At 53.0% G+C, this 26,733-nt stretch overlaps 1 protein-coding gene and 1 pseudogene across 5 annotated transcripts in view; both read right to left on the reverse strand.

Annotated features, from left to right (window-relative positions):
* Window positions 1-26,733, reverse strand: part of DIP2C (disco interacting protein 2 homolog C) — a 405,817-nt gene that overhangs the window by 328,985 nt on the left and 50,099 nt on the right. The gene's annotated exons all lie outside the window — the stretch shown is intronic.
* LOC129006911 (uncharacterized) lies at window positions 14,781-15,382 on the reverse strand (annotated as a pseudogene).

Here is a 26,733-nt window from a genome sequence, read left to right on the forward strand (position 1 = left end):
AGGCTGCTTGAGAACATCAAAGTGGCTCACGTCCCCAAATATAAAGCCAGTGACTGCTCCCAGCTTCAATGCAGCACCGACCACAGCAGCCAAGATCCGGAATCACCTGAGTGCCCATCAACAGGGCATGAAGGGAACGTGGCCTGAGCAGCAGTACTCCACCACACAGCGGAGAGCCCTGTCATCCACAATAGCATGGAGCTGAAGGACATTACATTAAGCAAACGAGCCAAGCACAAAAAGAAATGGTGCATGTTCTCACTGATGAGCAGGAGCTGAGAGCAGATCTCATGGAGGCCAAAAGTAGGTGGTCAGCAGGGCCCAGCATGGCTCACTCATAAGCAGCATGGGGAGAGGCTGGTAAGGGGCACAAACACACAGCCTAATAGGAGCACAAGACCTACTGTCGATAAAATCAGCAGGGGGATGGCAGTGGGTCACCTACTGTATATTTCAAAACAGCGAGGAGAGAATAACTTGAACGTTACCAGCACAAGGAAAAGAAAATGTTTAAAGTGAAAGACATCCCAATTACCCAGATTTCATCAATATAGGGACATATCAAGATATCACATGCACCCTGAAAATATGTACATATATTATGTATCAACAAAAATAAACCAGTAAGAGAATCATTTGCAAAGCACGTGCAGGTGAGAAGAACGGGGAGCCAGACATGGTGTGGCTGTGTGTCTTCACCCAAATCTCATGCTGAACTGTAACCCCCAGTGTTGGAGGTGACTGACTCATGGGGGTGGTTTCTAACCCCCCAGTGTTGGAGGTGGGCCCTGGTGGGAGGTGATTGACTCACGTGGGTGGTTTCTGATGGTTTAGCACAATCCCCCAAGTGCTCTCATGAGAGCTGGTTGTTTGAAAGTGCATGGCACCTTCCCCTTCACTCTCTCTTTCTGGACATGTAAGGACGTGCCTGCCTCCCCTTCACCTTCCACCCTGATTGTAAGTTTCCCCAGATGTAGAAGCCTGTACAGCCCACAGAACAGTATGCCGATTAAACCTTTTTTTCTTATACAATTACCCAGCCTCAGGTAGTTCTTTATAGCAGTGGAAGAATAGCACAGGCCTCAGGACCAGCAATGTTTTCCTTCTACCCAGCGGCCATCAAGGTCCCGCACTCTAGCTGGTTTTCCGAAGCCTTTGCCAGAATGCTGAGACTGTTTTTGGGAAACTAACTTTCCCCATCTCTGGCAAACCAGATGGGGCATCCTATTTGTCTCTTACCACCTTTCTCAGAGAAACCCCACCTCTGAAACAGCCTCCCACCAGGGGCCTCTTTAGCAGCAGAAAAGCTGAGCATTCCTTGCACAATTCCCTTCCTCTGAACAATTAAACATCTTAAGCTTGCTTTTTTCCCATCTTCCCAGCTCATTGAAAAAACATCTGATGCTTTCTATTTTCATAAGGCACACACATAGGAAAGCAGTGCCATGAGAGCAGGGGCTCTTGTTCTCCCAGATCTGAGCCTGGCCCTCAAACACCAGCTGAATTCGTACTAACATGATATTCAGAAGCAGAAATGCAAATATCCCCACGACTTCAAATACCCTAGGATCTAACAGTCCCAGTGACCCATGTAACCATGGTTTGTGCTGCACCATTCAACTGGTGTCCAAATCCCTGTCCAAGTGAGCTCTTTAATTTCGGGATTTTCAGACAGCCTTTTTTTTTTTTTTTAAGGAATCTATTATAGTTATAATCAAGAATAACCCAGGAGAGGTGGGGTGGCTCACACCTGTAATCCCAGCACTTTGGGAGGCCAAGCTGAGCAAATCACCTGAGGTCAGGAGTTCGAGAACAGCCTGGCCAACATGTTGAAACCTCGTCTCTACTAATACAAAAATGAGCCAGCCGTGGTGGGGGGGCACTTATAATCCCAACTACTCAGGAGGCTGAGGCAGGAGAATGGCATGAACCCAGGAGGTGAGGTTGTAGTGAGCCAAGATCGCGACACTGCACTCCAGCCTGGGCAACACAGCAAGACTCCATCTCAAAAAAACCAATACACCCATTTAATTCTTCACCAATGTCAAATATATCAGTTAAAAGAAAAAATATGAAAGCATGTGTTTACATTTCAATGTTGAATTTAACCATATCTTTTAAGAAGATATGAAGATGGAAAGAAGTTCCCCAAGGATGGAAGGAGAAAAAGCGCAGTTAAGGAAGTTTTAAAACCTCAGGAGAAAAACAAGTGTGGGGTAAGACCTCAAGGCAAAATTTTTCTTTGCACTTTGATTTCAAAATAACAGAGATGCCCAAAATATGAACCCTCACATCTGCATCTTATATTCCTCTACATCCTTTGAAAAGCTGGAGATGGGATCCCAGGTTCCAAAGTGCCCAGCCACGGCTCACATCAGGTGGCATCTTTCACAGCCGTTTACTCTGCTGACTGTGTCTAGAGAGCTCTGTGGCCCAATTTACACAAAAAGGTCCTAATTTACACACGTTCATTGCTTTGAACAAAGCCTCAAGAAATGAGACAAATATTGACGCTCCACAGAAGCAAGTACTCCCTTCCGAAAAGTCAAGAAGTGTCAGGTTCCCATGAGCCAAGAAGCTTGGTTACGGAAAGCACTGGCTGACTTGCTGGTTTACTGTTAAATGCATTTAAAATTTTAAGTGATCCAGCCCCCCTCCCATTGGGTGTGCACGTTGAGCTAGCTGCAGCAGTGATGAACGCTGACCACATTCTTTCCTGCGGTTTTGCTTCAAGCAGAGCATCCCACACCCATGAAGAGGTCAGACGACAGCATGGCCCGAGGTCTAGGACCGTTCTAAGGAGAGCCACAGGCCGACTGCCTCACCCGCAAAGAGTCACTCTCATTTCAGGGGAAATTACCAGAGTTCATAACAAGTGAATTTTTAAAATTCAGATTTCTAATTTCATCCCATTAGAACTTTTGAAGAACAGATGTGCACCTGCTCCAAGTCAACGGGAGGATGCTCGGACAGTCCCTTAACTCGGCCTCCGTCTCCCACCTAGAAAACGTCGGCTCAAGCCGATCACAGCGCAGTGCGATTTTCTATAAATAATGTGCACGCCTGCATCTGAGCTGAGATGTGAATGTCTGGAATGTGCCTGCCAGGCCCAGGAGGAACTGCAGCAGCTGTGGACACAAGCCCACTAAGGAATCCAATTTGGAGGGAACTCAAGGCACCTAAAACTGGTTCCACTGGTTTTTCTTGGCAAGGCTTGACCAGGCAAACAACTGCATTCGTCTCCACCCTGGATATATGCGATTCCTTACCTCTCAATAATTATCACTGTTTCTAATTCATGGTAATTGGGATGGGGACTTAACAGCAGGTAATCAGAGCAATTGCAGTATTTGCTACTGAATTACAATGGCACAGATTCCTGAGAATGGAAGAACTGTTGCCCAGGAATGGAATTCAACAGATCCTCCCCACACCCCAGGAAACATGGCATTTCCACGCACCCTGCTTTGGTCCCCCGGCCACCCTCCTGATGGCATCACTCCCCACAGCTGGAAACACGTAACCTCTTGTCACCCTCCCATCTACGCTGCCTTCCTCCAGGCCGGGATATTCAGGGATACCCACATACAGGATCAGGAAACCAGGGGTTATCCTAAACCAGTGCCTGCATTCAACGTCCTCCATGGCAGGACAGTCACCAGCCAACGCTCCCAGAACCTTCCACCTCAAAACGGGCACACATCTAGATTCAAGCTGACAACACTGCATTCTCTTTGCCATGCACACATGGAGACATGTCATGTTCCACCTAAAGGTATCACTGGGTTCCACGCTGGCTAGGAGCCCAAGCCAAGTCACACTTTATGATCTCAATTCACCATCCACACAGAGAAGCCTGCAGTTTTCCTCCAGTGCACGGTGTGGATGGTGGGTGCATTTCCCCTGGAGACTCGGAGATGGGAGCCTGGCCAAGGCAGCAGCAGTCACCCCAGCCCCCGCCAGGCCTGGACGTGTACCTCTGCTGTCTGCACACAGTACCCGAGTCTAGCAGTGCCGGCTCTGTGGTGGGATCCGTCTTGGCCGGCAGAGGACCCGGGGCACAGGAACCGTGCAGCCTGGCTGCAGCCAGAGGCCTAAGGGATCCCCACAAGGCTCTCCGGCCAAGGTGCCCTCATCACAGGCAGAGCCATGCAAGAGAACTGCCTGCTGAACTGGAAACGTCCCAATCTGCTCGGCCAACACAGAAAGACAACAGCCACCTACAGCTGCCGAGCCCTGAAACGTGGCCACTGGGCCTGAAGGGCTGAGTCTGGAATGTCATCTATAAAGTTCTTCTCAAATGTGTTTAGCTATGTAATCAAATCTTTATTCTCATTAAATTTAAAGGAGCCTGCGGCTATGGGCTCCCTTGTCAGGCATCGCGCCTCCAGGGAGTAGGTATGGGAAGGAAAGGCCCAGAGCCTCTCTGCATTCTCCACGCTAATTCAACACGTCATCGTAAGGAAAGGCACTCCAGCAGGAGAGGTGTGCATGGGAAGAACTGGGTTGGCCCTGACACAAGTGTGACCCCCATGGCATCACAGCTGCCTCAGCGAAGAGGCAAGAGACAATGACGCCCACCTGGACAGGCCAACGGATGTGATGACACAGCCCCAAGCACTGGTCCCACACCAGCCAGAGACCACCAGCTGCTCATTCCATGTGAAACAGGCCGAGCTGTCCCGAGCCCTCAAAGAATTGAGGAGGCAATTCCCGTGATTCCCACAACACACGTGACACTCCTTGGAGGGACAGACACAGGCTTCACTGTGAAAGTGCAGAGGACGGTGCAGTCCCTAGGCAGGCTGCTTCTTCCAACAATCGGGGAAGAAACCAGATCTGTTTCCTTGTAGGAGAATCATTTGTACCGTGATTAGAGAGAAGACAGAAGGTGGCTGATGTTATCAAATCACCAAGCACCACATGGCTGTTCTGCAAGGAGGGCCTGGAAACTCGCAGCCACCCGCGTAGGGGCCGCAGTGTTTACAATGGAGACACGGAGGACTATGAGGTCTGGCTTCCTCAGGGACGCTAAATTTGAGCTTTTGCCACTGACGAATCAGTCATTTACAGTCACTTACCCTCAATGCAGAAGAGGGCTCAAGACACTGCACCAGACTTCAACTCTCAGGGTTAGGGTCATCAAATTCACAAGTTTTACAAAACGTCTATTTACTTGGGATGCCAGAAGAGATGTAGCTTCATACATACCCCGCCCCCCCCACCCCGCCCCTACAGGGTTTGCTTAGCCTCTTCACCAGCACATTTCACCGACAGATGACACATCCATGCCTCATCCGTGGCAACACAGAAACCCACTTGGAAGACAGCCACTCCCACCAAGCTTCTTGGCTTTAGTGTTTAAAATCTGCGTCTCATGCGTGAGATTACACTCCTCCGAACAAGAGACATTGCGCCTGTCATTTCACCCAAAAGCGCTTTAGGAAACGACACGCAGCCCAGACGCCAGAGGTCGCCGGCCGTCTTACTCTAGCCTGATTCCTTTGTGCCTGTAGGGAGGCTCCACAGATACAGCCCGCTCATATTAATGACCATATGAGAAGCTCAGGCCATAGACAAACTCAGTGCTGCATTTTTCCACATTTATCACCCTGTTTTATCCTGAAGACGCTGAGAAAGGCAGGGGCAGATCTCGTTGAGTGTAATGACTCCAGTCACTTCCCTTCACCCAGGTCACCCCACCCCTCAGTCACACGCTTTTGAGAAACCAAAGCAATTCTGTTCTCTACACTCTGGGTTCCAAGTACTAAATTCCTCAATTTTATCAATTAGACTATCAAGCAGCCATTTGTAATCTGGACCTCAATCCGATACAAAATTTAAAGCTAATTTAGCTTGCGGTAATAGCTCCTATTTACGTTATAGACAAGCATGAATGAAAACTTGAATCTGTGTTTATTGTTCATGGGACCAATTTTGTAAATAAACCAATTACTCAAGCAAGGATTATCTTCAGTCAGATGCAAATTAATTTGCTTTGCTCATAAAAGATTTTCTTATTTTAGGAATTTTTAAATCCATGGTCTTCATTTCCCGAGCCTGTCTCTGCACCTTCCCCCGAGTGCACAGCGGGACTTCTCAGGGCATCCCATCAGCAGGCCCACTGAACAGAATAAGCACGCAGCCTCCAGACCAGGAATCAAGTCTGAGCCCCAGCAGCCCCTCGCCCAGCCAGGACTTCCTCACCCGCACAGCACCCAGAGGTCTGCCAGGTTTAATGCCACGTGTGTGTGGAGAGCAGAGTGCTGGAAGGACCACAGTGGACATTCTACAAATGCAAATTCCCTCCTGGAACAGCCCAGCAACCCTCTGTACCTTCCTCAAAGTACCCAGGCCAGGAAGGCATAGGGAGTCTAATGGGTGCCTAGGAAGCAGCATTTAACACGATTCTGATGAATAAAAATATTTGAGAGCCACGCCCATCAGCGAGGGGCCGCGGTGGCCTCCACTCATGTGCAGTCTCTGAAAAGACAGATTCACGTAACAGGCCAGACAGGATAAGGATGGGGGAGGTGGAGGGCAAATTCCATGGACCACCAATCACCCCCCATCCCCACTGAGACTCCATGATTTAAGGAAAGACAAAGCCAGGGAGGGACTGAGATTTCACATAAAATGCGCAGCACATGGCTAAGGGCCAAGGTTGGGGAAGCCGGGAGTACACAATGGGGTTCACAGGCCCAGAGGTGCCCCCCCACATCCAGACCCCATGCAGACCTCCTGGGCACTGCCTCTGTGCCCCCTGCCCCTACTGTGTTGGTTTCTCAGCTGCCCCCTGAAATACACGACCTCCGTCCCCCACTACCGCACATGCCTCTACAAACTTGGGGGACGGCAAATAGCAGCGGGGTAAGAGCTGGGCTCTGGGGCCAATGTCCTGGCTGAGACATTAGTTCCACCCCCCCGCCCTCAGCTGTGATGTGAGCCCCTGAGATTTCTCAAATGTGAGATGGGAATAGTAACTGAACCCACTTCCCAGAGCAGCTGTGGCGACAGCCCACACATGGCCACACCACGGCGTCCAGCACACGTGGGACCCCAGCCGTGTTGCCCCGATGGGAATCCTTCTATGACCCCTCTGCCACCAGAGCCAACTCCCAGCAGTAGCTGTGGAGGGCGTGTCCTCTATTCCCACTCCACTCACCTCCCATTGCTCCACGCAGTGACCTGCCACGCAGTGGCCACCAGCAAACCCAGCCCCACCATCCAGGCTCCGGTGGATAACCACCCCCCCGCCCCCCCAACCCCAGCCTTGAGGCGTCTTCCACTTGCGGTTCTGAAGGAGGCTGAGAAACCACCCTCAAGGGCGCTCACCTGTTCCTTGTTGCATGTAATGACCTGCCACGCAGTGGCCATCAGCAAACCCAGCCCCACCATCCAGGCTCCGGTGGATAACCACCCCCCGCCCCCCCAACCCCAGCCTTGAGGCATCTTCCACTTGCGGTTCCAAAGGAGGCTGAGAAACCACCCTCAAGGGCGCTCACCTGTTCCTTGTTGCACGTAATGACCTGCCACGCAGGGCCATCAGCAAATCCAGCTCCACCATCCAGGCTCTGGTGGGTAACCACCGCCCCCCCACCCCAGGTGTCTGGGAGACTCAAACTGTCCTCCAAGGGCACTCATCTGTTCCTTATTGCACTAATAACTCGTTTACAGAAATCCACTTTGACTTCCCCGCAATGCAGGTGTGACAATTTAGGAATCCTGCTTGCTTGCGAGCTCCAAGAGCTTGAGGTCACGTCCACCTCACCAGCATCCCAGGACCTAGCACTGTCCCAATCTGTGATGGTGTGTTTAAAATTCCAAAACACTCTTTCAAAATGCTATTGGCATTTGGTTTGCGCATAAAATGCTAAAAACCCTCAAGTGAAACAAGTATCTTCAACAGTTTGAATTAATCATAACATGTGAGTTACACATCTGCCAAGTTGTAAAGCCTCATGCATTTTTCTGATATTTTATGTATGGTCAAATGGTTCATTAATATAAATTACGAGAATCTCTAAGAAACAGGTTTTTTTTCTGGCACTAGATGACCAAAGGAAAACTGGGTTCTGGCTGGCTTGCAGGCCTGGAGAGGCAGACGTATCTGCTGAGACACAACCAAGCTCCTTTCCACTGACATAGCCTCGTCCCAGGCCCCTCAGCTGGACTCCCGCAAGCCCCTGGAGGAGCAAGCTGACCTGCCCACATTTCTCAAATGCACAGCTGTCGCTCGCACTGCAGACGGAGCTCAAGGCACGAGCAGGCGCCCACCATGCTAAAAATACCACACAGCGTCCATGCCAGGTGACGGTGGCTTTCACTCCATCCCAAAGCCCCATGTATGAATTTATAGTCATGACTACTAAATGATTTTTAGACCCTCACGACATACTTTGTTTGCTTTTATGCAACAAAGTTAAAAGACTATCACTCAGCTACAGCCTCTGAAACTGTGGAATAATTATTTGGGAACAGAGCCTCTGCCAGACCAGGATAAGTGCTTGGGACAATGCCCCGTGACCTCGGTCCACACAGACATGTGCAGACCAGAGCCCTCCCGTGCTGCTCAGCCACAAGGCCGCATTCAGGCTGAAGCCGCACCATTGCCAGAAACACTGTCCCTCGCCGAGTTGTGCCTGGCTTCTCCCTTTTTCCAGAACTTAACAAAACCTGAAAGAACAGGTCTGTGTAGAAAAACATCAAAAATACTTCCGATTCCTCTTTCCAGCTCAGGCTGCAGGAAGAAGCTCATTTCAGCCCTCACTGTGTTCTGACTGTGGCCTGGTTCCTGTAAGAAGAAATAAAATCAGAATTCTAGTCACTGTCTCCTGAGCTGTGTGGCAGGCAGACATACCTTCAGTTATGTGAGGAAAGGCGTGGTGAGCCCCCTTCCTTCAGTAAAACTGCAGTTCCCAGAACACTGATGCCGTCCCCCTACCACCACTGTGAAACACCTAGACAAGTCACATTTCAATACGTGCATCTTCGTGGGCTAGTTTTACTACTTCTCTATTAAATCACCCCAAACTTAGTGCCCTAAACAACACAGACTTATTTTCTCACATTTCTGGAAACCAGAGCCCAAAGCAAGTCCCAGCAGCTAACGTCGAGGTGTCAGCAAGGCTCGGCTCCAGGGAAGCGACCGTCTCCTTGCCTCCCTCAGCCTCTAGAGGCTTCCACATCCCCTGGTCCATATGGCAGCCCTGACGGCCCCTCAACAGGAAGACGCAGAATGTCGGGAGCCCGGGCTTTGGGCCAGGGCTTAAGCCTACCCACCCTCCCAGCTCCTCACGCACGCCCGTGCGAACTAATATAGATTCCACTTTAACTAGTGTCACCTGTGCAAGGGGTAGGTGCCCAGCTGTGAACCTGGTTACCCTCACCCACACAGACCCCAGAAATAAACTCATGGGCTATGGACCACTCCACAAGCAATGAGTGACCACCTGCTCGGGGACCTCCATGGCCCAGCACAGCCCTCTGGTGCCTCCCCGTGGGCCCAGGGACCAGCGGTCTGGGCTCTGCAGCGCCAGAGGGCCCTGGATAAAAATGGCAGCTCCCGTGTCGGGAGGCACCCGCCCGCGGATGGGTTCCCTGTACTTTAAGTAGACTAGGTGGACAAGCTACGCCACGCACGGCTCCATCACTAGAATAACAGCTGCACGTGGCAAGTGCACGGGTGGCCACCCCTTCAGCCCGGCCAGCTGCGCTAAGCACATCACCGGCATGACACCCAATCAGATGCAGCTGCTGGCATAGCCCAGGTGTCAGCCCCCAAGAACATTCTGGATCACAATTCACAGTAGTGATTGCAATCAGGGTCACATGTGGCTGAATGTATTTACGGAGGATGCCACAGCTGATCTGGCTGGATGGAGAGCGATTCCCATTGTATATTCTTACAAGGCCATTTTATTTGTGCTTTATTAAATTTTTATGGCTTTTTTCTGCCTATCTACTTTATGGGAGTGTTTCTTGTTCTTACAACTGCAGTGATACTTCAAGCTACAACTATCAATGTGTAAAATTAGTTTGGAAGGTGCCTTATCATTAAACATTTCACAAGCAAGCAGTCAGAGGCACCTAAACTGGAGGCCTGTTTTCTTCTCTGAACCAAAACTACATTGGACTCAAAGAAAATGGCACACGGAGAGGGGCTGGATCTCCAGTGCCCATTCCTAGGGGGCCTCCTGGGGGGCAGATACGGAGGGAGAATCCCTGGGCTACCGCACCATCATACTAAAGAAAAGTCCATTTGGGTAAATTTAAGCACCACACAAGAAATTAGGCAAACCATGAAAAGAAACCACTAACCACAGCTTCTCCAAAACAGAACTAAACTCCCTTTAGTTTGAATTGGAAAAGCAGAAGTGATGATCAAGATACAAAAAAAGACAAAGTATCTGAACACAGGAGAATAAACAAGGGCCACTGTCTCTTCCTGTTTCAGTGGGAGCCTTGCATCTAAACTGGATTTAGAAGGTTGCTACTTTGGACTGAAAGTTATCCCCAACTCTGGTTTGTAAGCAAGTGGAGCAAAACGCTTCAATTATTTCAACATTTAGTGCTAAAGCTCTGCAACTCTCAAAACCATTTTAATTGGTGTGAATTTTATAGTGACTAAATCTGTCGGCTGGAGTATCTAATGGCTTAACCACGGGGTCACGTTGGAAGATTATTCCAGTTGTTTTTGTTTCTCCCACTGAAGATGCATTTCAAAGTTCTTGTAGTTTGCAGTTGGCTGGTTCTGACATTTGGTCCTGAGGAGGCCCAAGTACCTGGAGAGGAAGAATCTGAAACCTCAAGACACTCGAGTGCAATCTGGGGAGATGGAGACCCCGACCCGAGGGTCACTGATGGACTCAGCACAGGCACAGGGCCGCCCGACGCAATGGGCCACGTATTCGCCACTTACAAAACAATATAAGCACACACCCTCAGGTGTGCACACACGCTCTGTACACATCTGTCCCTGCCAACACCCACACACACCCCCAAGGTGTGCACACATGCTCTGTATGTGCTCACGAGTCTGTGCCAATATGACCACACACCCCCCAGGGGTACCCACATGCTCTGTACGCACTCACGTCTATCTGTGCCAACACCAGCACACACCCCCAGGGGTGCACACATGCTCTGTACGTGCTCACGTCTGTCCGTGCCAACACCAGCACACACCCCTGAGGTGTGCACACACGCTCTGTATGTGCTCACGAGTCTGTGCCAATATGAGCACACACCTCCAGGTGTGCACACACGCTCTGTACACGCTCACATCTGTCCGTGCCAACACCAGCACACACCCCTGAGGTGTGCACACACGCTCTGTGTGCGCTTACGAGTCTGTGCCAATATGAACACACGCCCCCCAGGGGTGCACACACACTCTGCACATACGTCTGTCCCTGCAGCCTAAGTCAAACAGTCACAGAGAGGAAGAGGAGGAGGAGGAAGGACGCGATGGGCACTGAGGTCCTGGGCTGGCTCCCCTCCCTACCTCGGGGGAGACCTCTCGTGTGATCCGCCCGTCACTCACCCTTCTGCCTCCATCCTCCATCCTCCCATGTGGATCAGGAGGACACCCACTGCACAGAGCTGTGATGAGCATGAACAAAAGACGGCAGGAGCTCACGCCAAGGTGCTGAGCACGGGGCCTGCGGAGTGCTTCTTGCTGCTGTGGCTGACATCATCAAACAAGAGGCTGACACGGCTTCCGGAGAGGATGTCATTCGCTGACAAACTGAAACATGTGACCTAGAAGCCTGTGAAGGTCTAAGAACAAACCAACAAACCAAATGGTTTTGTTTGTTTTTCAAACACCATAGCCTTTTTTTTCTTTTTTTAAAATGCTCTACCTTGTGTATAATTTAGTTTAATTTCAAAGTAAGTCCAATAAATACACAAAATCACAGGACTGAGCATGGAACGTTGTTTCACTTTGTATCCTCCAGCCTTTAGGACACATTAAGGAAAGACATGATTCCAGGATTCCCATTAGAAAGGCTGCCCTGAGGCACCTGCTGGGGCTGCCAAGTCACAGCTGTTGATGCTGCCTCCAAGCTGCTTGGATGAAGTGGAAGATTCCGGAAGTCTCTTCTCTTCCACCCCTCGCCAGGAGAGACAGTACGGGGAGGGGGGAGAGAGGAGGGGAGAGAGAGGAGGGGGGAGGGGGGAGGGAGGGAGGAGTGGGGAGGGAGGGAAGAGGGGCATGTTCCATCCACCAAAGCAGCTGCATTGCAGTGAGAATGGAGGGCGTGTTGCCTCTCAGGACGGTGAGTTCAAGCTGTTTATAACTGTTAGCATAAACAGTGACCAGCTGAGGACAGGGCTGTAATTGGAGTTGACAACATTTTATTTTCATAATTGATATCGGGGACCTGGACCTAAAGCACCATGCCTTGCCCTTTCACCGATGGGCCAATGCCTCTCTATACTTGAGTCCATTTGACTAAATACCCGATATTGACTTGGAATTATGACGTGTAGGATACCCCTTACCACAGTAACGTCAAACTCACGTTCTTCACATTCTAAATGCAACTTGCTCAGGGACTGGCTTCTAACTCCGGGTAGGAATGTTAAGTTCAGTCCAGTTCAATTCAATAAGCATTTACCAAGAAACTACTAGACCAAGAGCTGTGTTAGACACTGGGTATGGGGTGATGGGGATACGAAGATGTGGAATTAGAGCTCCAGAAGCTCAAATGCTCTCATTTAATTCCTTAATGCAATTACCCAGCTTCAGCCTGATGGCTGTAATGTCTCAATTCACTTTTTCTTTATTCCAGTTCTACAGAGCAAAGCATAAATCATCACAGAGGAATGATTCTGTGTTGGAATATTCAGTGCACAGAGAGGAGCATTCCGACAGGCATGAGACACTGTCACCCTTCCCAGGGAGCCCGCGAGGTAGCTACACGGAGCACACACGTGAAGGTTCAGGAGCACCAGCATCAGGTGACAGGAGGGGGCACGGAGGCAGCACCAGATGGATGCCTGCCGAGGGGACGCTGCAGCCGGGTTGGCCAGGGAGCTCACAGGAATGGGCACAGGTGTCTCCCTCCAGCCGCACTTGGGTTTTCATGAGGATGTGTGCAGGGAAGGGGATGAAACTGAAATGCTGTGTGGCTGAGGGGAGGAGGGGAGGGATGCAGGGCCGAGGCCTGAGGGGAGGAGGGGAGGGACAGACACAGGGACGAGGGAAAGAGGGGAGGGAAGCAGGGCTGAGGGGAGAAGGGGAGGGAAGCAGGGCTGAGGGGAGGAGGGGAGGGACGGATGCAGGGCTGAGGGGAAGAGGGCAGGGAAGCAGGGCTGAGGGGAGGAGGGGAGGGACGGACGCAGGGCTGAGGGGAAGAGGGGAGGGAAGCAGGGCTGAGGGGAGGAGGGGAGGGACGGATGCAGGGCTGAGGGGAAGAGGGGAGGGAAGCAGGGCTGAGGGGAGGAGGAGAGGGACGGACGCAGGGCTGAGGGAAAGAAGGGAGGGAAGCAGGGCTGAGGGGAGGAGGGGAGGGACGGACGCAGGGCTGAGGGAAAGAAGGGAGGGAAGCAGGGCTGAGGGGAGGAGGGGAGGGACGGACACAGGGCTGAGGGGAAGAGGGGAGGGAAGCAGGGCTGAGGGGAGGAGGGCAGGGACGGACGCAGGGCTGAGGGAAAGAGGGGAGGGAAGCAGGGCTGAGGGGAGGAGGGGAGAGACGGACACAGGGCTGAGGGGAAGAGGGGAGGGAAGCAGGGCTGAGGGGAGGAGGGGAGGGACGGACGCAGGGCTGAGGGAAAGAGGGGAGGGAAGCAGGGCTGAGGGGAGGAGGGGAGGGACGGACGCAGGGCTGAGGGGAAGAGGGGAGGGAAGCAGGGCCGAGGGGAAGAGGGGAGGGACGCAGGGCCGAGGGGAAGAGGGGAGGGAAGCAGGGCTGAGGGGAGAAGGGGAGGGACGGACGCAGGGATGAGAGGAAGAGGGGAGGGAAGCAGGGCTGAGGGGAGAAGGGGAGGAACACAGGGCCGAGGGGAAGGGAGGGAAGCAGGGCTGAGGGGAGAAGGGAAGGGATGGATGCAGGGCCGAGGGGAAGAGGGGAGGGAAGCAGGGCTGAGGGGAGAAGGGGAGGGAGGCAGGGCCGAGGGCTGGCCACCACCCCTTGCATCTATGCCCCTGTGAATGCTGCCAAAATCAGCCCCAACAGCGACAAGTGAGGAGGATAAAAGAGGCGGACAGACTTGGCTTCCACAGCATTCACAGATTACACAGTCATTAAAAATTCCTTCTGAGTTTTCATCTGGAAAACTTTGCAAATGTATTTAGAGACAAGAGGCCCAAGACAAAGCCAACACAGTTGGGCTCGAACCACCACCCTGCTCCTTCTCTCTGCACCCAAGACCCGCCCTGAGCCCCTGAGTGCGAGGGCTCAGGAACTGCCCAGCCCAAGGGCGCGGCCCCGACCAGAGGAGGGAGCCACAGGGCAGCGCCCCCAGCACGCGGATGGAAGGATCTGTGCTATCTTGGTCCCAGGGTCCCAAGCGGAGGCCTGGGGCTCCAAGCTGAAGCTTTGCTGTCACCTCTGTCACCAAAGTCGAGAAGGACTGAGTGAGACCAAAGCCGGACCTGCCAGCTCCTCGGTGGCTGCAGATGGGGCCCTCACGCTGCAGGTGGGACCGTCTAGGGGAGCCCACAGACAGCGTCGAGAATCACAGCCACAAGTGCTCCAGGGGCCCCAAAACACAAGCACAGCCTGAGGAAAGCAGCGCCCGCTCAGCTCCACGTCCAGGCTTTTGTGCCTCACTCAAGAGGCGCGCGGCACCAGAACACAGCTCTTTAAGTGGCTTTGTGGGATGTAGGAACACAAAGTGGGGCCTCAAGTGGCTCGGAAGTCACTCCCACCAGCCCGCGGGGGCCCGGGCAGCCCCTCTGGACATGGCTGGAGTCTCTTCAGGGCGGGCTCCAAAGTCCCACAGAGGAGGCGAGCATCGGTCTTGCTCTGACCTGATGCAGCCCCCTGACAAGCATCCTGAACATGCAGGCACACAGCCGGCTGACTCATCTGAAAGGGACCTGCTGAGCCACGAGCCAGGGATGGTTGGAGAGAACCCGACTGACGCATGAACCCTCCCCAGGCGCTCACCTGGGGCACCCACAAGAAAACTACAGAAGCTGTGAAGAGGGAGGAGTGCATGTGGCCAGGAGAACCCAGGGAGGAGCTGCACTGGGGACGGAGGGCTGGGCCCCACGAGCAAACGAGGGAGGCGCTCGGTGCCCTGAAGACCCCGCTGCACCCACAGCTGCAGGCCTGGCCGGCGGCGCAACCTTGGCTGCCAGGGCCCGGGAGCACGTGTGTTGGGCAGGAGCTGCCCAGCCCTCCTGGAGCCGCGCTATGGGTGCTGTCATTTCAGACGCAGGTGCCTGATATCAACGATGACAATCAACCATGCCACCCTGAATTACAGCCGTGTCCTCAGCGGGTCACTGTTTACGCTGACAATTACAAACAGCTTGAACTCGCTGTCCCAAGAAGCAACAAGCCCTTCATTATCACCGCCGCAAGCCTCTGCGCGGCCCTCCTCCCCCGCCGCTTCCCGTCGGGGCAACGTGAAGTCCCATGACAGTGACTCAGAGCCAGCACAGCAGCTTCAGTGCAGAAAAAAAAATCACAAAAACTCAAATACATCCTAAAAATGGGCAGTTGGTAGGAGCCGATTCCTAAATTAAACACTGTTCTGAGGCCTTCTAGGCTAGCACGGCTCTAATAACAGGCTTACGCTTTCTGCTCCCTGTGAAGGGCGGCGAGGAGGCCGGGCTCTGCCATTCTGCAGCTCCGCTACGTGGAGCCTGCCCTGTGGCCTCGGTGGCCTGTGCCAGACAGTGTGACCGTCGCCCACAGTGAACACTCGGCACAGCAGAGCAGGCTCGGGGAAGAACAGAAAGTGACCTCTAAGCCTGAAGAAGATGCTGAGCCATGCACGGCCTCAGGCGCACTGCGCTTCAATCACCGCCGAAGCAGGAACGAGCTCCTAATAGTTCCAGTAAATGCAAAGGCCACCCTGGAAAACTGCGTGAACCTTTCTGACTACTCACAGGTGGGTAGCCACTGCCTAAGACACAAAGGTAAAGAAGTAACCTAAAACTGCATATTATAAAACTTATTTTTAAATGATGGCGCTTAATTTAAAAGACTCCCAACCAACACTGCATTAGAAAGTGACAGAGTGAAACCATGAGGCTGACCACAGGAGTCCCTGGAAATTTCACCAAATGTTGTGTCAAAAGAGCATTTTGCAAGCTGGGAAACAGAAGAGCTGCACCTGATGAAATATTCAATTAATGACTTGAGTCCTACCCACATACGAAGGTATTTAAAAGGTGTTCCCAGAAGGTAAAGTGAGCAGGAGATCTGTGAATACACAAAGAAAGATCCACTTCGTCCATGGACCACGACAAAAGAAACGCTAATGAGGGCTGACACTAACGAGTGCCAATGACGCGCTAGAGTCCAGGGCTCCATGTGCACCTGTGACGGGGACAGTCAGGGTCCCACTGTCCAGATGGGAAACTGGGGCGGAAACACCAGGGAGCCTGTCCCAGGGTGCAGAGCCAGTGAATGGTGGTTCATACTGGGCCAATCCCAGCTGCCAGGCTCTGGGGCTCCTGGGGACAGAATCCTGTTGACTTCACTCTGGGGTGGGAGGGGCGGCAGCATCCCCCAAAGGCACCTGGAGAAGTGGTGTTACCCTCCATCACCCATCCCCGGGGTTACCCTCCGTCCCCCGTCCCCGGGGTTACCCTCCATCCCCCGTCCCCCGTGTTACCCTCCGTCCCCCGTCCCCGGGGTTACCCTCCGTCCCCCGTCCCCGGGGTTACCCTCCGTCCCCCTGTCCCCGGGGTTACCCTCCATACCCCATCCCCTGGTGTTACCCTCCATACCCCATCCCCGATGTTACCCTCCATCACCCGTCCCCGGGGTTGCCCTCCAACACCCGTCCCCGGGGTTGCCCTCCGTCCCCCGTCCCCGGGGTTGCCCTCCGTCCTCCGTCCCCGGGGTTACCCTCCATCCCCCGTCCCCAGTGTTACCCTCCGTCCCCCGTCCCCGGTGTTACCCTCCATCACCCGTCCCTGGTGTTACCCTCCGTCCTGTCCCCAGTGTTACCCTCCATCACCCGTCCCCGGGGTTACCCTCCATCCCCCGTCCCCGGTGTTACCCTCCATCACCAGTCCCTGGTGTTGCTCACCATCCTCCTCACCTGCAGGCCCCTCTCCCTGTCCTCCCTCATTTTCCTGTTCACTCAGAGCATGTCACAGGACTCTTCCCTTTTCAAGAGGCTCAGCTGCACCCAGAGGCGTTCCGGCCTATTCGGGACGGGGGACACACCCTGGAGAAATGCCAGCACAGGGCCAGAAGGACCTGAGACCCTCTCACTGTTGCCCAGGAAGGATGGAACAGCCCACAGTCACGCCGATCAACAGGCAGGATGAAAACATCTGTGTCCAAAATGTTCTTTTCACTAGAACTGTTTGGACCATTCGTGAACGAATCAGTTAAATACCAAGAAGGGCCATTCCCATTTATTCTTTGGCTACAGTTTTCCACCCACCAGCAACCATGCTCCTAGGAATTACTCCTAACGCAGTATCAGCGCCTTGTGCCTTTTAGGAAAACCTCTTTCCCTCCAGCTTTGTCCTCCTTCCACAAAAGGAGCCTCTGACTGCCTCACTTGCTGTTCCAGGATTTCGCGTGCCTATGGAGGAAAATCTGCATGGGGCTCAGAGTGGGCAGTCCCCACACAGGCAGCGGCTCTGTAACATCCTCCAAGGAGCCTGGCCCAGCCCTGCCCCACATGCCAGGATTCTGCCTTCTGGCCCTCGGGCCCCCGAAGCTGCTTCCCCTCCAGGCGTCATGCCCCGGGCAAGAAGGCTGGACAAGGGCCCAGGGCTGCTGTGAGTCGGGAAACCCTCCCCACACCTCCCTCTCCAGGACCCCCCGTCAGCATCTCAGCATCCGGACCTGTGTCACCAGCCGCTCCGCCGTGCAAGAGAATTGGATTTTCAGCTGAGTCCTCTGCTTCCCTAAACAAAGTAGGGTTTTGTTACTGAGGAAAAAGGAAAAAGGGAGTATCTTCTTGGCAACCCGGTGATGTCCAGCCGCCAGTTCTCACCACGCCAGAGATGTCCACCCAAGGCAGATAGTGTCTTCAACCAAGCGCCACTGACCCAGAAATGCAGTAATTAGTACACTTTCATGAGAGTCACCCACCCCTTCACCTTTACACTCAAGAAAAACATGTTTGCCAGGCAAATTAGATGTCCAGGAGGTATAAGGGAAACCCCAAGCCTGCTTTAAGCCTCAGACTTTTGAGACTGTTGAGGGCCGTGCACTCAAGAGCGAGGCTGCGCCCAAAAGCTTTGCTCCTGCCGGACGTCACAAACAGACCACACGGCTCAGCCACGTGGACGCTTACAGGACTTCACGAGAGGCACCACCACGGTACACGCGATGACGTGCACTTCATTCAGCCTTGAACAGACCACGCCCTCGTTACAGGGTTGGTGATCCACCTCTCGCCATCAGCCCCCACCTCACAGAGGGTCTGCATCTGCATCTGTAATAACTTTGCTGTTTTACCGGGGTACTAAAATGCAGCATCGGAATGTTTAAAGGTCTTTAAATATCAACACTCTGGGTGCGGTTTTCTCGGCACTTTAATGTGGACACTCGATGCAGGCCTCACTCACGACTCTGACATAGCTCATACCTTTCCTACCTAACCAAGGAAGAAACTGAGACATGGAAAGTGGCAGGAAAATATGCAGCTTCTAAGTAGCAGATTAGGATTCAAACCAGTGATCTTCGTCACATGCTGACCTACCTCTCAGGCTGAGATAACGTCCAAAATTAACCAGTTAGAACAGTGTTCCATAAATCAGCCAGAAATGGTCCTTGTGGATGGGCCTGTGGTTATTCCCTGAGGAACAAGGCCATTGGCCCAAATCCACCTGTGTCACACTCAAATGTTCACGTATCCAATTATTTTAAAAATACCCCAATCAAGCATGTTTACAGCCATTTACAGCCATATAGATGATCTGCTTTGGTGACAATCAACCCAAGACCTCTGTTGGCAACGGGCATGGTGCCAGGTCCAGAGAGAGTGGGACAGAGACACAAACAGGAACCGCTCCATCCCTGGGAGCCTCGCTCTGATGGGCCTGCGGGGACATGGCACAGACCATGGGGCACAGGCGGAAGGCGGGGACACGGCACAGACCGTGGGGCACAGGCGGAAGGCGGGGACACGGCACAGACCGTGGGGCACAGGCGGAAGGCGGGGACACGGCACAGACCGTGGGGCACAGGCGGAAGGCGGGGACACGGCACAGACCATGGGGCACAGGCGGACGGAGGGCCAGGAGAAGGGGCTGTGCTGCCAGCAGGCAGTGCTTTGAGCTCTAATAGATGAACACTGCTAACCAGCGAAGGTGGAGACAGGGCACCCGTCTGAGAAGATGAAGAGGCAGCAAAGCACAGCTGGCCTCAGGGAACTGTAAGTCACAGGGACATCAGGCTGGGTGCTGCTGTCTGCCGGCCACCGGCTGGGGGACTGTCCTGGGCCTGGAGGGGCATCCCTGACACTCCCCACTGGATGCCAGGGGCACCCCCAGCCCCAGGTGAGAACCGTGGATCCCATGGCGAATGAGGCCAGCCTGTGGGAAGTGGGGCTGGGATGGCTTTGCACAGCTTAATAGGAAAGTTGGGTTCTATTTGGTGGGGTTTTGGTCATGCCAATGGCTGGTCAGGGCTGTCAGTGAGGGACTGACCTGAGGACAGGTTAGAGAAGGGGCTGCCGAGGCCAGCAGGGCACTCGCTGTCTGGGTCCAAGAAAAAGAAAATAAAGGCTGGTGATGTGACAGTTGGGGGGAGCACAGACGGAAGGAACTGGCGGTGGAGACACAGGGCTGGCCCCGCACAGGGCTACGAGCAGCTACCTGGGGGTCGTCCTATTAATTCTCCTCATGGTCCCAAGAGGTGGCTGTGAGGGTCCCTCTCCTGAGGACAAAACTGCTCCAGAGCCACACAGCAAGGATGGACAGAACCAAGATCCAGGCCAACTCCAAAGCGGGCGATCTTGACCCCTCACCTGTGGTCCTGAGGCAGGGATCGGAGCCCCCTGGACACACAGACCCTCCCAGGAACTGCAGAAATGGGAAGTAGACGCCCCAGACCAGTGGCGGGACCCAGGGTTTCTGCCCCCCAAGGCACATTGGGACCAGCCACTGCATAGGTGGACACATGGTGCTTTAACCCGCACTGGGGGAAGGAAGCCCTTGCTCTCAGAGTGGAGACTGCAGCCTCCAGCAGGCCCGGCCTCACTGCTTTAACCCGCGCTGGGGGAAGGAAGCTCATGCTCTCAGGGTGGAGACCGCAGCCTCAATCAGGCCTAGCCTCACTGCTTTAACCCGCGCTGGGGGAAGGAAGCTTATGCTCTCAGGGTGGAGACTGCAGCCTCCAGCAGGCCCAGCCTCACTGCTTTAACCCGCGCTGGGGGAAGGAAGCCCATGCTCTCAGGGTGGAGACCGCAGCCTCGATCAGGCCTAGCCTCACTGCTTTAACCCGCACTGGGGGAAGGAAGCTCATGCTCTCAGAGTGGAGACCGCAGCCTCGATCAGGCCTAGCCTCACTGCTTTAACCCGCGCTGGGGGAAGGAAGCTCATGCTCTCAGGGTGGAGACTGCAGCCTCCAGCAGGCCCAGCCTCACTGCTTTAACCCGCGCTGGGGGGAAGGAAGCTCATGCTCTCAGAGTGGAGACCGCAGCCTCGATCAGGCCTAGCCTCACTGCTTTAACCCGCGCTGGGGGAAGGAAGCTCATGCTCTCAGGGTGGAGACTGCAGCCTCGATCAGGCCTAGCCTCACTGCTTTAACCCGCGCTGGGGGAAGGAAGCTCATGCTCTCAGAGTGGAGACTGCAGCCTCCAGCAGGCCCAGCCTCACTGCTTTAACCCGCACTGGGGGAAGGAAGCCCTTGCTCTCAGAGTGGAGACTGCAGCCTCCAGCAGGTCTGGCCTCACTGCTTTAACCCGCGCTGGGGGAAGGAAGCTCATGCTCTCAGAGTGGAGACCGCAGCCTCGATCAGGCCTAGCCTCACTGCTTTAACCCGCACTGGGGGAAGGAAGCTCATGCTCTCAGGGTGGAGACCGCAGCCTCCAGCAGGCCCGGCCTCACTGCTTTAACCCGCACTGGAGGAAGGAAGCTCATGCTCTCAGGGTGGAGACCACAGCCTCGATCAGGCCCAGCCTCACTGCAGGGCACAGCCTGAGGGTCACCATACATGATGCTGAGGTGTCCCCATGTCGGGGTGCCCAGAGCCACTCAGCCGAGATCGTGGTGCTTTCTGTAACCGCCCTCGTTTGTTTACGGTATAGATCTGGACTCCATCCTTTGCAATGTGTGGGGTTCTAGGAAGAGGCCAGCCAGCCGGGGAAGTGTCCTGGGCTCTGTCCCATGGATAACGAACTTGGCTCCCCGTGAGGGCGGCCTGTTCCCCACAGTGTCCCCCGGGGGCCACGCCTGCACCCACCTTGCTGAAGATAATTTGCTCTCTCATCCGTGAAAGAATAAAGTTGGACTAACTCATCTCCACACTCACTTCCAACTCTAACAACTTGTGTTAGGAAATCAAAGACAAGGACTCTGACCACTTCACAAACCCAAGAAGCAAAACCCGAGACTCACGGAACAACGCTGCCGTCGCAGTTCCCAGCTTGACTAGTTGTTTTTCTTTTCTGGTCTGTTTTTCTCTTTTGGTTTAAATAATTAAAGATCCTTGTTGACAAGTAAAAAATATTCTCTATGAAGCTAAAAAAAAGTGGTTCTAATTAAACATTTAAACATTCTTCCATATACTTTTAAAAAGTTGTAATTATAGCTCTACTTAATGTTAAGTACTTTAACTAAATGAAAGGTTAATTATACAGACTGACAATTATAACAAATAAGGTAACGTGTTCACGGCATCATGAATAATTAATAAGAACTATTCGATTTCATTCAGACCAGAGATTCTGTGCTAATATGCTCTCAGCTGTCTTGAAATAATGGTGAAATTTTAAAATTAGTTTTGTGCTTAAACATGTCCCCAAAGTGAAGCACAGCGGCCAACGTCCGTCGAGGTGCCGAGCAGTGCGAGCCGCTCTACCATGGCTGACGCCCTGATTCCCGAGGGCGGCATCCCGGGGCCGTGCTAGTGCAGTGAACGTTCAGGAAACAGACCAGGTGGCAGGAGGGGGTCTTGTCCTCAAGGAACCTCATGAGTCTTGCTGGGGTGACAAACAACGAGAATGAAACTGGCAGCCACAGAATCCGGGCCGTGATGCCCAGGCCTCGCCATGCATACCTGCTGGCCGGCATCTCCCTGAGACCCGTCTGGCACAGGCCATGGCAGGGCCCGGCCCTTGGAGCACAGGGATGGCAGAGCAGGGTCATCGAAGCAGGTGGCGTGCAGACAGCAGCTTCTCCGCAAGAGCTCCTGGCTCTCAGGGAGCTGAGGGCTCCTCAATGGGGAATTCTGGCTGAGCTCCAGGGGAAAGCGGTGGGGAGGCCTGGCTCCTCCGCCCCCATCTCCTCTGCCCCAACCCTGGAAGGGGGTCAGATATCAATGCTAACATTTGTGCTGACTCAATTAATTCAAACGATTCACAAAAACAAACTTACTTAAAGTATTAATTTCCTAAAAAGAACTAAAATGAGTTCAAATAATTAACATAATTAAATTATTTTAATTGTTAATTTAATTAAAACATCTCGGTTTTCAAAGCACCATGTGCCTTGGTACTTTCTCCTTATTATATGTCCCATCTTCCAGGGAGGTTTCCTTCCACCCAGTGTAGCAGCGGATTCTGGTGTCTCGGGTGTTCCCAGGCTTCCGTCAGCCCTTGGGGGGTTTACAGTTCTGCGGCGGTCTCCATCCGCATAAGAACATCCGTCCGCAGGGATGTCCTGTGGCCCTGTGGCCATATCTGACATGCAGCTAAACACTGGACGTGTCGCCTGGCGACAGCGGATGATGAAACTGTGGGCAGGGGAGCATCTCTGGGCGCCAACACTCTTAACATGTTTTTTTTTTTTTTTACAAGACCATTCTTTAATGGGTGAACCCTGAGAGGAAACGCTAAAGATTGTTTTTAAATATTTTTATATAGAGACAAATCTTTATCAAACATTCACTCAATGCTAAATGTCACTTCTCCAGCCAATCCCTTTAAAAATACCTAAAACTATGACTGGAATGACACTTTCAAACACATACTCTAGTGATGCATTCCCGGGAGCAGAGAGAGCTTAGCAGCTTAATGTTTTCATGATATACAAGCATAAAGTTTGGCGAAGGCATTTTAATATGTTTACCTGAATATTTTAATAAAATCAAAAGATCACTTTCACTTTAATACTCTACTTAGAATGTAATTTTCCATTAAATAAATAGTCAATGTTCAGTAACCCACATGCTGATAAACTTGAAAACTTTAGAAAGTATTAAGTATAATCAAAGATTACTTTTAATTTTTGAGCTGGGAAGAGCCTGTGTGAGGGAACACAGTTGAGATTGAAGAGATAAAAGCACAATTATTTTATGAAAGAAAAGCGAAATTCGTAAAAGAGACCATGTGATTCTATAAAGCAACACAGAATCCATTTTCAGAAGAGGCAAACGTGGACCACAAAATGCCAGTGTTGCCTGTGAAGAGAGAAACAGTTAAAAGGAAGAATTCGCGGTGGCCCAGCATAGGTCAGGTGTGGGAGGACAGGGAGGTGATGAAATGGTCCTCCTTCTAACTTCCCAGAAAGGTACAAGCGGCCAGCACTGTAACTGGAGACCATGCGGGCACCAGTGTGAACCCAGACTCCACAGCCAGCACCGTAACTGGAGACCACATGGACACCGGTGTGAACTCAGACCCGACGGCCAGCACCGTAACTGGAGACCACGCGGACACTGGCGTGAACTCAGACCCAATGGCCAGCACCGTGCTGGAGACCACGCGGGCACCAGCGTGAACCCAGACCCGACGGCCAGCACTGTAACTGGAGACCACGCGGACACCCGCGTGAACCCAGACCCGACGGCCAGCACCGTAACTGGAGACCACGCGGACACCGGCGTGAACCCAGACCCGATGGCCAGCACCGTACTGGAGACCACGCGGACACCGGCGTGAACCCAGACCCGACGGCCAGCACCGTAACTGGAGACCACGCGGACACCGGCGTGAACCCAGACCCGATGGCCAGCACTGTAACTGGAGACCACGCGGACACCCGCGTGAACCCAGACCCGACGGCCAGCACTGTAACTGGAGACCACGCGGACACCCGCGTGAACCCAGACCCGACGGCCAGCGCTGTAACTGGAGACCACGCGGACACCCGCGTGAACCCAGACCCGACGGCCAGCGCTGTAACTGGAGACCACGCGGACACCCGCGTGAACTCAGACCTGATGGCACCCTCCTGGGCTGCTCCAGCCACCACCAGAACCCGTTCTGCAGCTGAACTCGAAGCTGATTCTGGAAGGAACTGAGGAGGATGAGGACGAGGTCCTTCTACCTCAACAGGGATCAATTTTTTAATGATTTCTTTCTTTTAGAAAACTGTTAATAAAATACTTTGTTCTAAAATGACCAGGATTTCAGCAGCCTCTACATTTCTTCATGTCAATCAAAGCTTAGGCACGTGGGTTACTTCACTGTTCTCTGCACCCTTTCCAAATAAAACCTGGGGCCGCCTGTGTACCCAAGAGCCTGGGCACTTAGCAGAGAGAGAAGACGTCCAGGGCAACAGCGTTCACATTCCAGCGCTGCCACAGAGCAGACGGCGGGAGTCCGAGGCGGTGCCGCAGAGCGGACGGGGGGGAGTCCGAGGCGGTGCCGCAGAGCGCACGGGGGGAGTCCGAGGCGGTGCCGCAGAGCGGACGGGGGGGAGTCCGAGGCGGTGCCGCAGAGCAGACCGGGGGAGTTCGAGCCACAGGTGGCCATGCCTCCCCTGCCTCCGGCCAGTACCCACTGCTCACGCACTCCTCCCTCGGCCCATCCTGAGCCAGGGGGCCCTCATGTCATCCAAGGCCACTGCAGCACCTCCAGGAACAAACCACCCACAGGTGGACTGCTCTCCATGCAAGGTGCAAAGATTGTTTTTAAAACTGCTCGGCTCTGGAACTTATCCCAGTAACAGGCTAGATTAAGAAAACTGACTAATAACAGTAGGAGGAAAAACTCACTCCACCCATTGAGGCACAAGAAATGCAAACAGCCTCTGAAATAACTGCAGAGGAGTTTTCCTGGGTTAGGTACACGGTGGGGTGACCCTACCCCATAGCGGGGCCACGGCACACAGTGGGAACTGAGGAACATCTCTGAATAAATGTGGGAAAATGCACTCAACTCCCAAAGAGACAGAAACTGCTTTTTTCCTTAAAAGCTTCTCTCTTTTATTCTCAAAAAGACTCTCTTTGGTGGCTTCACTGCTGAAGGGACAAGCCTGTTGTCCCCCTCCAGCAGGCTGGTCGCCTTCCAGAAAGCAGCCCTGGACAGTCTCCAGACCCTATGGCCCTCACGTCCACTTTGCCTAGTGATCCCGCATTATGAAGCCTAATAATCAGAAAGAGCCTCCCAGTCCACAGCTCACGAGTGGTGTTTTATTCAGGGAAACGCTAATAAAAACCTGGGGCTCAGCATCAACGCTGTCCCCTAGGTACTGAGGCTCCACACAGATGGCACACAGAGAGACAGGCCTCACCCCTTCCTGGTGCCCCAAGTCTCCCCTGACATTTTATTAGCTGAGTTTTCTGGCGGTTTGTTACTTTTAGCCTGACAGTCCAAGGCAGCTACACTAAACTACTTGTCCAGGGCAGATCCACTCGTAATGACCATCAGCTCAGAGTTGGAAGTAGCGCTGGAGAATGAGGCGGTTTCAGGGCGCTATGCTTCCCTGCCGTCTTTTCCAGGGATGCCAAGTAAGTTTCTGCTGCGGCTGATGATGTCAGTACTACACTAACATTAGTTCAAGGGCAGGCCACCAATTAGTACTTAATGAACAACGTCCTTAAGAGTGAAACCCCGTCTCTACTAAAAATACAAAAATTTAGCTGGGTGTGTTGGTGAGCGCCTATAATCTCAGCTACTGGGGGGCTGAGGCAGGAGAATTGTTTGAACCCAGGAGGCAGAGATTGCAGTGAGCTGAGATTGCACCATTGCACTGCAGCCTGGGCAACAAGAGCGAGACTCCATCTCAAAAAAAAAAAAAAAAGAAAAGAAAAAGAAAAAAGAAATGATTCTCACGACACCGTCAACATCTTAAGTTCTTCCGGAGGGTAGCGTAAAATTATCACACACAACTTAAAGCCAATTAGATCAACATTCTGTCCTCACTGATCCATACCTAAATCCTTATTTCTAATTGGCCCCCGATTTTTCAGAATTTAAGAAGACTGAGAGGAATAACCACGAACAAGCAAGGTTTACACAGACGTCAGTCTTCCCAACTCTCACTCAGGAACTCACCCCAAACTCCTCCTGTGGAATCAGCCTGGATAACAGTCCCTGGTGGCCACACAAGAACAGAGAGAGGATTCCACGAACCCATGACACACCCCACCCTCCAACCCAAGGCAGAGGAGAGAGGCGGACAGTCACAAAAGCCAGAAGAGCAAGGAACTGTGATTCTTCTGATTTAATGTAGGCGATTGGGCCAAAAAA

Source organism: Pongo pygmaeus, chromosome 8, assembly GCF_028885625.2.
Source record: "Pongo pygmaeus isolate AG05252 chromosome 8, NHGRI_mPonPyg2-v2.0_pri, whole genome shotgun sequence".
Classification (NCBI taxonomy): Eukaryota; Metazoa; Chordata; class Mammalia; order Primates; family Hominidae; genus Pongo; species Pongo pygmaeus.